The sequence below is a fragment of the Lepidochelys olivacea genome, assembly GCF_965140295.1.
Source record: "Lepidochelys olivacea isolate rLepOli2 genome assembly, chromosome: 19".
Lineage (NCBI taxonomy): Eukaryota > Metazoa > Chordata > Testudines > Cheloniidae > Lepidochelys > Lepidochelys olivacea.
Window position 1 is genome coordinate 10389804 of NC_140429.1, and position 14194 is coordinate 10403997.

Here is a 14194-nt window from a genome sequence, read left to right on the forward strand (position 1 = left end):
TACAGACCATGCGTGCAAAACGGAGTCTGGCCTAATGGTTATTGCAGGGGAGTGAGTCAGGACTCCTGGGTTCTACACCTGACTCTAATCTCTTGTGTGGGCTTGGGCAACCCACATCCCCGCTCTATGCCTCAGTTTACCTATCCCTGAAATGGGGATAATGATACTGACCACCTTACGGGGAAGCTTAATTAATTAAGATTTGTAACAGGCTTTGAGATCTTGAGGCGGGAGAAGCTGCAGAAAAGCAAAGCACTAGAATGAAGAAATAAGTGGTAGCCCACACTGAGGTGTGTTGGCCAGTAGGTGGCAGCCTTGACCTCCAGTAATTATTCTTTTTCACCTGTAGTTCAAACAAGATCCAGAAATGAGACAGGCCAGTCCTTGCTTACAGACAGCTCCCCAACCTGAAGCAAATACTCACCAGCAACCACACAACAAAAACACTAACCCAGGAACCTATCCTTGCAACAAAGCCTATTGCCAACTCTGTCCACATATCTATTCAGGGGACACCATCATAGGACCTAATCACATCAGGCACTCTGTCAGAGGCTCATTCACCTGCACATCTACCAATGTGATAGATGCCATCATGTGCCAGCAATGCCCCTCTGCCATGTACATTGGCCAAGCTGGACAGTCTCCACGTAAAAGAATAAATGGACACAAATCAGACGTCAAGAATTATAACATTCAAAAACCGAACACTTCAATCTCCCTGGTCACTCGATTACAGACCTAAAAGTCGCAATACTACAACAAATAAACTTCAAAAACAGACTCCAATGAGAAACTGCTGAATTGGAATTAATTTTCAAATGACACCATTAAATTAGGCTTGAATAAAAACTGGGAGTGGATGGGTCATTACACAAAGTAAAAGGGTTGTGAGCTCAATCCTTGAGGGGGCCATTTAGGCAAAAATTGGGGATTAGTCCTGCTTTGAGCAGGGGGCTGGACTAGATGACCTCATGAGGTCCCTTCCAACCCTGATATTCTATGATTCTATTTCCCCATGCTTATTTCCCTCCCCCCGCCCGCTGTTATTCACACCTTCTTGTCAACTGTTGGAAATGGGCCATCCTGATTATCACTACGAAAGGTTGTTTTTTTTCCCTGCTGATAATAGTTCACCGTAACTGATCACTTTCGTTATAGTGGGTATGGCAACACCCATTTCTTCATGTTCTCTGTGTATATATCTATCTTCCTACTGACAGGTTTCAGAGTAACAGCCGTTAGTCTGTATTCGCAAAAAGAAAAGGAGTACTTGTGGCACCTTAGAGACTAACCAGTTTATTTGAGCATGAGCCCATGGTATGCATCCGATGAAGAGAGCTGTAGCTCACGAAAGCTCATGCTCAAATAAATTGGTTAGTCTCTAAGGTGCCACAAGTACTCCTTTTCTTTTTATCTTCCTACTGTATTTTCCACTGCATGCATCCGATGAAGTGGATTTTAGCCCATGAAAGCTTATGCTCAAATAAATTTGTTAGTCTCTAAGGTGCCACAAGTACTCCTCGTTCTTTTTGCTGATACAGACTAACATGGCTGCCATTCTGAGAAATGGAAGTGGGTCTGGAGTTTTTTACAGTTCTTCATCCATCGCAGCAGAGCAGAGACACTCAGAACCCCCTCTACTTTTAAATTGTCTTAGCTGATACTGTTGCCAAGATACCAGCTCCTACTGCTAATAGCAATGTCCTTGTACTTCTGCATGTGCTGACATCTGGGGGCTCAGAAACGGTGTGGGAGAGCAGAGAGGAGAAATGAATGGTGGCATTGCATATAGCAAACCAAGCAGAGGCTGGAGCAAAGTGGCAGTGTCTTGACAAAGGAAGGGAGCCGGCAGTGCCCTGATCCACTCTCAGCGACGGGTAATCTGGACTGTTATGCCCTGCCCACACTGGCACCAAATTAAATCACTTTGAAAATGGTTTACTTGGAGGGTTTAAACTGTAACCATATTAAGTTAAAGCATTTCTGCATCCACACTAGTAGTCCAAAGGGCTGGGTGTTTGGAATCCTGGGGCAAGACAAGGAATCCCGCACACCATTCTTGCTGACCTGCACTGTGCTGCTGGGCGGGAAGCAGGCCTTGAGGGCTTCCCTTGAGGGCATGGTGCTGTGCACTGTGGGACTGTCTGGGCCATCAGACTAGCATGGTTCTGCAGAGGGCCACGTAAAGCTTTGTTCACACCACAATACAAACTCAAAGCATCAGCCTGTTACAATGTAGAGAGGGAACGTTGTCTAGTGGTTAGAGCAGAGGCTTGGCATCAAGACTTTGGTTCTGTTCCTGGCTCTGTCATGAACTCCTTCCATTATACTGTGGAAATCATCTCAAATCTCTTTGCTTCAATTCACCCACGTGTAAAATGGAAATAGTATTTCCCTGTCTCAGGCTCCTAGGTGCTGCAATAATACAAATTATTAATATTTATAAAGTGCTTTGAGATCTCTGATGGGAATTGCCATAGAAGGGCAAAAGGTAAATTCATGTCTCTCTTTACACATATGTGTACAAGAACACCACCACCGCTCCCTCCCCTTCCCTTTAGAGGGGGACTTCCAAAGCCCTTTTATGAGGGCCATGCCACTGCAATATGCCAAAGCATGGTCTGCAGCGATCGCATCCTTGAGTCATGCTTTGCTGTGTGCGCACCCCACTCCGCTTTAACCCCACCTTCAAACAGGCTTCTCTCAACAGGCCTGGAAACAACAAGTACCAAGGAGACAGTTTAAAGTAATCCACACATATGAAAACACAGCACAACCAAAATGAAACTAATCAACTCAAATAACCTGCTCTGTGGGAATAACAGCCCATCCCCCACAAGGGCAAATCTCCCTAATTACTAATATTTTAACCCTGCTGCCACACACGACCCCTTATCTAGCGAAACCCACGCTAGCCTTTTATTTATATTTTGAGATTTTTTTTTAAAAAGAAGGGACCATCTTCTGGTCTCCCAGCCCCGTACGTGAAAGATAATACCACAAAATTCACTAGGCTAATGTCGAACACCCAACCCCACTCTTTGCTTGAAGCAAAAGTCCACCTCACTGACATCCACTCTTCGTGCATAGATCTCAAAGTTCTTCGCAAAAGTCATCCCTGCGTTAAAGACGGGGAAGCCAAGGCACAGAGTTTACGGCCAACATTTGCAAGAACGGCCTCCGATTTTTGGATGCTCATTTTGAGACACCGTTGAGCATGATTTTCTGGGGTGCCGAGCTCCTATGACTCCCATTGACTTCATCTGGAGTTGAGGGGTGCTCAAGTCTTGAAAACCAGGCTCACAGTGGCTGGTTCAGGGCACCCAGAAACTGAGTCGCCCAAAATCAGAGGCCACTTTTGCAAATGTTGGTCTTCAGTGATTTGCCCGGGTCACACAGCCAGTCAGCTGCAGAACCAGGAACAGATCCAGATCTCCTGACTGGACCTTGCTGCCTCCTATGGTAAACCCTGTGCCCTGAGACTTGACGATCTCAGACCATATTGGATGAAGGAGAGGAGAGGTGAGTTCCAGAATGAAGAACTCTCCTCTGAAAATGCCAGACAGCAATAGCAATCCAGGGGGACTTACATGCTTAAAGTTAAGCATGTGCTTAAATGCTTTCCTAAATCAGGGCTTTAAAGATTTGCCATTTGTTTTATCCTAGATCTAATTTCGGACCTGATTGTGCAACACTACCAGGCACACTGCTTACCGGCAGGCCCAGTTGCTTTGGAGTCAATAGCCTGGCAGTAAGTGCTATGCCCAGTAGCCAGAGTTTGCAGGTTTGGGCCTGATTGTAAGACCCATGGATGCAGTTCAGACACTTGGTAGGTGCAGTGTGCCCCTCTGGTGCTATCTAAACAATGTCAAATGGTAATAACTGCGTGTTTGCTGAGGGTCTGAGCTCACGGGAATGACAAAGGCAGGGATCAAAGCAAAGAAAAGGCAGAAATCCACACAAAGCAAAACTTGGTCAAAAGCCTCATATGCACCTCTACAAACTGCTGCTATGTGGCAGGGACGGGAATATGCAAGCTGTGGGCTTGATCCAAAGCCCTCTGAAGCGTGTGTGTGGTGGGGGGGGGGGGTCATTCCTTTGGATCAGGCTCTGGGTGAGTTGCATGTCTCATGGCCTTGTCTCCACTAAACTTTTGTCTTGATCATTTCCTGCCAGAGCAGCCCCGCCTGTGGGAGCCAGGATGGGAGCCCCAGTGTAGACAGTGTTTGGGGAGATTTTGGCAAACCAGTAAAGTGCCTAAACCACTCTCGCTTGTTGCTAACAGTAGTCAAGTTAGCAGGCCGGACTGAGCCATTCTTGCTTATTGCTAAAAGTAGCCAAGTCAGCAGGTCATAAATTGGTCATGCAGCGGCCTCAGTGTAACCAAGGCAGCAGGGGAGGGCGTTTTAGGTGCCACGGACAGGGCTGCTTGTCCCCGTGCCCTTCCTGCTAGGTGTTGGAATTGCTGATGCAAATATTTTAAAAAAAACAAGAAGTCTGTTTATACGTGCCCCTGGGAATGTTTGTCAGGGCCCAAAGGCATGGACACTCTGAAAAAAAAAAAAAAATCTCTGGTTAACTGAGGATCATAAGGTGTTTGACCTTTTAAAACTGCTTGCTTAGCAAGTTTCTTTAAGGAATATGTCATTGTATTACTAATGTATAAATAACAGGGGAAAGTTTAAGGTAATTGGACTTCTCTCAGAAGGAGCTCTTCAGGAACGCTCCCTCTGGATGCATCTTGGTCCCCACTGGCAGACGGAAGCCTGGCCAGCAGAAGCCTGTTATGGTGCCACTCGAAAGCCACACTCAGCTTCGGTAATTATCGAGGGTTGGGGGTGTTTTACTAACCTATTGCGGATGTGTGTAAGTACTTGAGATTAAGAAAGGCTTAGCTTCAAGTAAAAGCACTCTTGCGTTGTCCTCTTTGTGCCAGCCATCTATAGGTTGGACGGTCGTGTCCTCCCTGATACCACCTGTCAAGGTTCCTCCCCCACTCTGAACTCTAGGGTACAGATGTGGGGACCTGCATGAAAAACCTCCTAAGCTTATCTTTACCAGCTTAAGTCAAAACTTCCCCAAGGTACAAAATATTCCACCCGTCGTCCTTGGATTGGCCGCTACCACCACCAAACTAATACTGGTTACTGGGGAAGAGCTGTTTGGACGCGTCTTTCCCCCCAAAATACTTCCCAAAACCTTGCACCCCACTTCCTGGACAAGGTTTGGTAAAAAGCCTCACCAATTTGCCTAGGTGACTACAGACCCAGACCCTTGGATCTTAAGAACAATGAACAATCCTCCCAACACTTGCACCCCCCTTTCCTGGGAAATGTTGGATAAAAAGCCTCACCAATTTGCATAGGTGACCACAGACCCAAACCCTTGGATCTGAGAACAATGAAAAAGCATTCAGTTTCTTACAAGAAGACTTTTAATAAAAATAGAAGTAAATAGAAATGAAGAAATCCCCCCTGTAAAATCAGGATGGTAGATATCTTACAGGGTAATTAGATTCAAAAACATAGAGAACCCCTCTAGGCAAAACCTTAAGTTACAAAAAAGATACACAGACAGAAATAGTTATTCTATTCAGCACAATTCTTTTCTCAGCCATTTAAAGAAATCATAATCTAACACATACCTAGCTAGATTACTTACTAAAAGTTCTAAGACTCCATTCCTGGTCTATCCCCGGCAGAAACCAGCATATAGACAGACACAGACCCTTTGTTTCTCTCCCTCCTCCCAGCTTTTGAAAGTATCTTATCTCCTCATTGGTCATTTTGGTCAGGTGCCAGCGAGGTTACCTTTAGCTTCTTAACCCTTTACAGGTGAGAGGAGCTTTCCCCTGGCCAGGAGGGATTTCAAAGGGGTTTACCCTTTCCTTTATATTTATGACACCACCTCTCACAGAATAAACGTTACGAAGAGCTTTGGATTAAAAGAATTCCGGGTAACAACAAGGCGATGACAGCTTTCAGAGTAGCAGCTGTGTTAGTCTGTATTCGCAAAAAGAAAAGGAGGATTTGTGGCACCTTAGAGACTAACCAATTTATTTGAGCATATGCTTTTGTGAGCTACAGCATCGGATGAAGTGAGCTGTAGCTCATGAAAGCTTATGCTCAAATAAATTTGTTAGTCTCTAAGGTGCCACAAGTCCTCCTTTTCTTTTAACAAGGCGATGGTGGCTAAAAACAAGTCCCATGCAAACACAGTCCCTGCTTTCACCAGAGAGAGGAGCTTGCGGGCACTGTTGCTTTGGTTTGGTGTCGTTCGCTGCATGGTGGTGGCATGCAATTATGCACGCTGGAGACGCACTGCGCTTTCCACGGAGCAGACCTGCCAGGCAGCTTGGCTCATTCACTCTTTTTTCCTGCTGCCTTGAGTGACTCATTGGATCTCTGAATGCTGATGACTCACCAGCCTGGAGTGTAGGGGTGGCGGATGCTTAGTTCTGCTCCAGGGTTCGGGGAAAGGAGAGAAGTGATGGGGTGCAGAGCACTTCATACTCAAAGCCTATCCCGGGACAGCTGGCTGGCAAGGGTCTGAGAAGAATGAGGCTGACATTTGTGGAACACCAAAGCACCCTGCCCAGCAGCAGCTGTGACTGACACGGGATTGTGTGAGATGCACCAGCCAGGCTGCTAGAAGGAGAGAGAGAGAGAAATCAGATCACAATGTGCTGTTAGTACCAGGCGGCTGGTTCCTTTTCAAAAGAGCACAGAGACTTTGGGTGGATCTGTTGAAGCCGCGGCAATGGGAGTATGGTGCTTCACTCCTGCTCATGTCGTTTTGCTGGCTGGGGTTTGATTTGTGTGCAATTCAAAGCGCTGCCTGGAAATGTGTTGCCTTTTTCCTCGTCAGGTGTCTAGAGTGCCGGTCAAGAGAGCGAAAATACCTCCCGGGCATTATTAATTTATTATTCTTGCATTATTAGAGACGGGCCCATGAAGTTCAAACTTCCCCTGAGTTCAGGGCTGTTGGGCTCTGGCATTTCACTTTGGCTCCAGCTCTATTTAAAAATACCTGGACACTGGTTTTCATTTGCTCATAAGATTCCTCCAACCTGAGCAGTCACCTTCTAAACTGGAAGTGCTCTGGGCTTTATTTGGAATAAGGATATGCATTGAATCCAGCTGATCTTCACTGCAGCTCTGGGGAATATGCAGTGCTTTAGCGATGGACACAGCTCAGGTTGGTTCCTTCCAAGTTTATGACCAACATTCTCCACTCTTCTCCCCAGTGCAAAGGCTGTCATGTTAGCGCTGGGCATTGAGCAGACTCTTAAGCCTAGTGACAGCAGGAACGTGGCCTGGGTAGGAAGAGAAGCTCAGTTTGCTGCTGAGCACTGTTCTGCGTCACGGTGTGGGCAAGGAAGCTGCATTAGTCAGCAGCACGGAGGCGAATGCATCAGACAGAACTGCCTAGCTCGCAGCACGCAAGGCACCTGCTGACATCAGGCCTGTTCATCAGGGTCTGTGCAGTGCATGGCCTGAGCTCCCAGAAGACTGAGGCTTTTAAAAGTGCTTGAAAGCATCTTTAGCGGAGGTCAGGCGTGCTGCTAATTTTAACGTCTGTTCTTTTCATTGCTACCAACTCTGGCACGGTCCTTACTCCTTCTGGAGCTCCGGGTGCTGGAGGAGGACTTTGAACATGCTCCAGTTTATGCCAGGACATTTCAGTGACCCCAGACACCCCTGACAATAATTCCATACCATGGTCACTCATGGCAGGCGGAGGGAGGGTCACAGGATTCACCCCAGGAGCTGCACATGAGCAATATTCCAGCAGTGCATCCACATTTCCTCTTTATCAGGAGCAATTTGCCCTCCACTAGTCTGTTTCTAGCTGAGGGTCTCAAAGCCCTTTGCAAAGATTAACAAGTTAATCCTCACAGTTCCTGTCCATCCTCAGATCCAGTGTCATTATCCCTGTTTTAGATGAGTTCACAGAAGCACAAAGAGGGAAAGGGACATGCCCAAGGTCATGCAGTGAGTCAGCAGCACAGCTGAGAATGAACCCAAGCAGCCTGACTCCAAGTCATGTGCTCTAGGGTGACCAGATGTCCCGATTGTATAGGGACAGTCCCGATATTTGGGGCTTTTTCTTATATAGGGACCTATTACCCCCCACCCCCTGTCCCAATTTTTCACATTTGATATCTGGTCACCCTAATGTGCTCTAACCACTAGATGTGATTTTTCTCTGCTCTCTTCTTTAGCTGGATCAGGGTCTGTGGAGTAGAGGGGAAAGCTGCAGCTCCTAGATTCCCCATGCTGGCACCAGTGACGCATGGGAAAAGCTCCTGGGCAACTGGGGAAGTGATAGTAATCGCATTAATTAATTCATGAAGGTTATATTATTCTGCACTTCTAAAGAGTCCACCAGCCACCAGCTTTTAAATGGTTGGCAGATAGTAAGGGCCAGCCCATGGCTCTCTGGACTTGTCTTCACTGCAGTGTTAGCTCCTGGTATAACTCCAGGGTAGCCCTGAACCCGCCTCCCATTCCCACACAACAATCACCAGCTCGAGGTAGGTGGTGTATTAAACTCAAGCTAACTGGGCATCGGGAGGTTGAAGCTCCAGTATGCCGATGCTCCAGCTAGTAATGCAGCGTGAGGGCATGAGGAAGCCAGAGGGACCAGACCAGCCAACCCCATCCTTGGGGTCAGCTTGGCAAAGAGAAGCCCAGGAACACGCTGCTTTCAGCAAGAACTGAAGGGCCAGTACACCCCCTCTCTGTTTCCCTCTCTCTCCCCAGGTCCATTAGTGTCCTAGGTGAAGCCAAAACTTTATTAGGGCCCTCAGTAAAGCTGAAAACCAGGCACCCCTAGTAATTTTCTTCTTGTTCCATTCCCATTCTCCCTCCTCCCAGCCCATCCTGGGCCCTATCAGCCAAGTTGTCCTCCCCCCCATGGGCATATCTCATGTTGCTGAGATATCTCATGTTGCTGAGATACTGCAACGGACGCCTCTATTCACAGTTCCCAAATGTGCTCCCAGGATCCTTTGCACCTGCTGGCAATGGCAGAGGGGTGCCGGGTGCAGATTACTGAGCAGGAACCTGGACTCCTGCTTGGACAGGGGACCAGGATGTGCAGACAGAGAAGATCAGGTCAGACAGGAGAGGGTCCTCGTAAAGCACAGCGACTGGCTCAGCCTCTGCCAAAGGCTGTCTCCGCCCCACCCCATCTGTAATAACACAACTTAGTCCTTCTGTGGGGCTCCCATGTGAGGAGTACACACATCAGCAAAGCCTCTCAACCTGGTCAGGGGTGGGGCAGTCCTGTTTTCCCCAGTTTACAGATGATTTAACTGAGGTTAAGTAACTTACCCAAGGTTACACACAGCAAGTCAGTGGCAAAGCTAGAAGTAGGACACAGGTCTCCTGACACCCAGCCTCCAGCTGTAACCAGCAGATAACATTGCCTTCTCCCCACGCACCCCCCCTTGAGCTGGTTCTGCTGTGGAAGGAGGGAAACAGGGTTTGTCCCATGCTGCTCATGATCACCCCCCGCCCCAATTCCTTCATGTGCACACAACAGAGACAAAATCTGCCCAATACCTAAAGCTTTACCTCTAATTCCTTGTGGGCATAAGCCCCCCCTTTGGCAGCATGCAGCTGCAGTCCACTGACTGAGGCAGGGTGTCTCATGCCCATGCCAGGCCCACAGGCCTCGCAGAGAGGATGTCAGACTCTGAAGCAGAGAGAAGCACAGTGTCCTTCCTAGTGCAGAGATGGCAAGGATGCTGGAGTTACCTTTGCCCCCGGGGTTAAATGGGTGAAGAGGGTGAACCAGGGTATGCCAAGGGAAGCAGAGGCAGCGTGGATGCATCAGAGCACCAGGAACAGCTGGGCTATTGCTGAATCACGGAACGCTAAAAGCAGATTAAATGTGTTCTCTCCAAATGCCTAGTCTCCACAGTACAATCTGTTTGAAACAAATCAGGACTCAGACTAGCCTGGAAAATATCCTGCCTGGAACATGAACTCCAGAGGGTGATGGGAGAGACAGGCCACAGCAGGGGAGGAAGGGATGTATCTATGTTTGAAATGGGTTTGCCCCCAGGTCTGACCATGACACCCCCAAACATTTCAGGGAAGCCGTAATCCTGTGGCATGGCCCCATCTCTTATCTGTATGAATGTGTCACCAATGGAGGTGGGGGGAGGGAAGGTGTGCACATTAGAGCATGTGGACACCAGTGTGCAAGGGGGGATTGTGTGTCTTGTTTCTGTCCTGTCTGTTGGAGGGTGTATGGTAGGTTGTGTGTATGAATGGTTGCAAATTGCTCTCAGGTGTTTTTCTAAATGTCTGCCATGTGTCTATCTCAGTGGTTCTCAAATTTTTGTACTGGTAATCCCTTTCACATAGAAAGCCTTTGAGTGCAACTCCTTCTTATAAATTAAAAACACTTTTTATATATTTAACACCATTATAATTGCTGGAGGCAAAGCAGGGTTTGGGATGGAGGCTCACAGCTCGCGACCCTCCATGTAAGAACCTTGTGGCCCCCTGAGGGTCCCGACCCCCAGTTTGAGAACCCCTGGTCTATCTATTGCTATGGGCAGTTGCTCCTGTGGCTTCTTGCAAGCTGAAAAATTAAGGTCTTACTACCAGGGAGGCAGTGAATAGGACCTAGGACTGGGAGTCAATATGCCCAGCCCTATTCCCCACTCTGCTACTGACTCTCTGTAACAAGAAGAAATTGTGGCACCTTAGAGACTAACCAATTTATAAATTGGTTAGTCTCTAAGGTGCCACAAGTCCTCCTTTTCTTTTTGCGAATACAGACTAACACGGCTGTTACTCTGATCTCTGTAACAAGGTGGCTCACCACTGGAGGGCTCGGGCTAACCAGTCCTGATCACAGAATGAGCTATCCCCTGGAAGAGCTCAAGGTGATTGCCCTAGAAAGAGCAGCAGGAGGCTGCAGTGGAGGGAAGGAGAGAGAAATACGTACATACTTCCTCAGCCCTGGTCTACACTAGGACTTTAGGTTGAATTTAGCAGCATTAAATCGATGTAAACCTTCACCCGTCCACACGATGAAGCCCTTTATTTCGACTTAAAGGGCTCTTAAAATCGATTTCCTTACTCCACCCCTGACAAGTGGATTAGCGCTTAAATTGGCCTTGCCGGCTCGAATTTGGGGTACTGTGGACACAATTTGACGGTATTGGCCTCCGGGAGCTATCCCAGAGTGCTCCATTGTGACTGCTCTGGACAGCACTCTCAACTCAGATGCACTAGCCAGGTAGACAAGAAAAGAACCGCGAACTTTTGAATCTCATTTCCTGTTTGGCCAGCGTGGCAAGCTGCAGGTGACCATGCAGAACTCATCAGCAGAGGTGACCATGATGGAGTCCCAGAATCGCAAAAGAGCTCCAGCATGGACTGAACGGGAGGTATGGGATCTGATCGCTGTATGGGGAGAGGAATCCATGCTATCAGAACTCCGTTCCAGTTTTCGAAATGCCAAAACCTTTGTCAAAATCTCCCAGGGCATGAAGGACAGAGGCCATAACAGGGACCCGAAGCAGTGCCGCGTGAAACTGAAGGAGCTGAGGCAAGCCTACCAGAAAACCAGAGAGGCGAACGGCCGCTCCGGGTCAGAGCCCCAAACATGCCGCTTCTATGATGAGCTGCATGCCATTTTAGGGGGTTCAGCCACCACTACCCCAGCCGTGTTGTTTGACTCCTTCAACGGAGATGGAGGCAATACGGAAGCAGGTTTTGGGGACGAAGAAGATGATGATGATGAGGTTGTAGATAGCTCACAGCAAGCAAATGGAGAAACCGGTTTTCCCGACAGCCAGGAACTGTTTCTCACCCTGGACCTGGAGCCAGTACCCCCCAAACCCACCCAAGGCTGCCTCCTGGACCCAGCAGGCGGAGAAGGGACCTCCAGTGAGTGTACCTTTTAAAATACTATACATGGTTTAAAAGCAAGCATGTGAAAGGATTAATTTGCCCTGGCATTCGCGGCTCTCCTGGATGTACTCCCAAAGCCTTTGCAAAAGGTTTCTGGGGAGGGCAGCCTTATTGCGTCCTTCATGGTAGGACACTTTACCACTCCAGGCCAGTAACACATACTCAGGAATCATTGTACAACAAAGCATTGCAGTGTATGTTTGCTGGCGTTCAAACAAACATCCATTCTTTATCTCTCTGTGTTATCCTCAGGAGAGTGAGATATAATTCATGGTCACCTGGTTGAAATAGAGTGCTTTTCTTCAGGGGACACTCAGAGGAGCCCATTCCTGCTGGGCTGTTTGCCTGTGGCTAAACAGAAATGTTCCCCGCTGTTAGCCACAGGGAGGGGGGAGGGTTGAGGGGGTAGCCACGCGGTGGGGGGAGGCAAAATGTGACCTTATAACGAAAGCACATGTGCTATGTATGTAATGTTAACAGCAAGGTTTACCCTGGAAGAGTGTAGCCACTGTTTTATAATATGTGTCTTTTTAAATACCGCTGTCCCTTTTTTTTTCTCCACCAGCTGCATGTGTTTCAATGATCACAGGATCTTCTCCTTCCCAGAGGCTAGTGAAGCTTAGAAAGAAAAAAAAATGCACTCAAGATGAAATGTTCTCCGAGCTCATGCTGTCCTCCCACACTGACAGAGCACAGACGAATGCGTGGAGGCAAATAATGTCAGAGTGCAGGAAAGCACAAAATGACCGGGAGGAGAAGTGGCGGGCTGAAGAGAGTAAATGGCGGGCTGAAGAGAGTAAGTGGCGGGCTGAAGAGAGGGCTGAAGCTCAAATGTGGCAGCAGCGTGATGAGAGGAGGCAGAATTCAATGCTGAGGCTGCTGGAGGACCAAACCAGTATGCTCCAGTGTATGGTTGAGCTGCAGCAAAGGCAGCTGGAGCACAGACTGCCACTACAGCCCCTGTGTAACCAACCGCCCTCCCCCCCAAGTTCCATAGCCTCCACACCCAGACGCCCAAGAACGCGGTGGGGGGGCCACCGGCCAACCAGCCACTCCGCCACAGAGGATTGCCCAAAAAAAGAAGGCTGGCATTCAATAAATTTTAAAGTTGTAAACTTTTAAAGTGCTGTGTGGCATTTTCGTTCCCTCCTCCACCACCCCTCCTGGGCTACCTTGGTAGTCATCCCGCTATTTGTGTGATGAATGAATAAAGAATGCATGAATGTGAAGCAACAATGACTTTATTGCCTCTGCAAGCGGTGATCGAAGGGAGGAGGGGAGGGTGGTTAGCTTACAGGGAAGTAGAGTGAACCAAGGGGCGGGGGGTTTCATCAAGGAGAAACAAACAGAACTTTCACACCATAGCTTGGCCAGTCATGAAACTGGTTTTCAAAGCTTCTCTGATGCGTATCGCGCCCTCCTGTGCTCTTCTAACCGCCCTGGTGTCTGGCTGCGTGTAACCAGCAGCCAGGCGATTTGCCTCAACCTCCCACCCTGCCATAAATGTCTCCCCCTTACTTTCACAGATATTGTGGAGCACACAGCAAGCAGTAATAACAGTGGGAATATTGGTTTCGCTGAGGTCTAAGCGAGTCAGTAAACTGCGCCAGCGCGCCTTTAAACGTCCAAATGCACATTCTACCACCATTCTGCACTTGCTCAGCCTGTAGTTGAACAGCTCCTGACTACTGTCCAGGCTGCCTGTGTACGGCTTCATGAGCCATGGCATTAAGGGGTAGGCTGGGTCCCCAAGGATACATATAGGCATTTCAACATCCCCAACAGTTATTTTCTGGTCTGGGAATAAAGTCCCTTCCTGCAGCTTTTGAAACAGACCAGAGTTCCTGAAGATGCGAGCGTCATGCACCTTTCCCGGCCATCCCACGTTGATGTTGGTGAAACGTCCCTTGTGATCCACCAGAGCTTGCAGCACTATTGAAAAGTACCCCTTGCGGTTTATGTACTTGGCGGCTTGGTGCTCCAGTGCCAAGATAGGGATATGGGTTCCGTCTATGGCCCCACCACAGTTAGGGAATCCCATTGCAGCAAAGCCATCCACTATGACCTGCACATTTCCCAGGGGCACTACCCTTGATATCAGCAGATCTTTGATTGCGTGGGCTACTTGCATCACAGCAGCCCCAACAGTAGATTTGCCGACTCCAAATTGATTCCTAATTGACCAGCAGCTGTCTGGTGTTGCAAGCTTCCACAGGGCTATTGTCACTCGCTTCTCAACTGTGAGGGCTGCT

General features: G+C 48.4%; 1 long non-coding RNA gene across 1 annotated transcript; it reads left to right on the top strand.

Moving 5' to 3' along the window:
- The first annotated feature begins 4711 nt into the window (after nt 1-4711).
- On the top strand, nt 4712-13065 carry LOC311533277. The gene is made up of 2 exons (XR_014714541.1): nt 4712-4821; nt 12508-13065. It is a non-coding gene; the product is annotated as an uncharacterized lncRNA (long non-coding RNA).
- The last annotated feature ends 1129 nt before the right edge of the window (nt 13066-14194 follow it).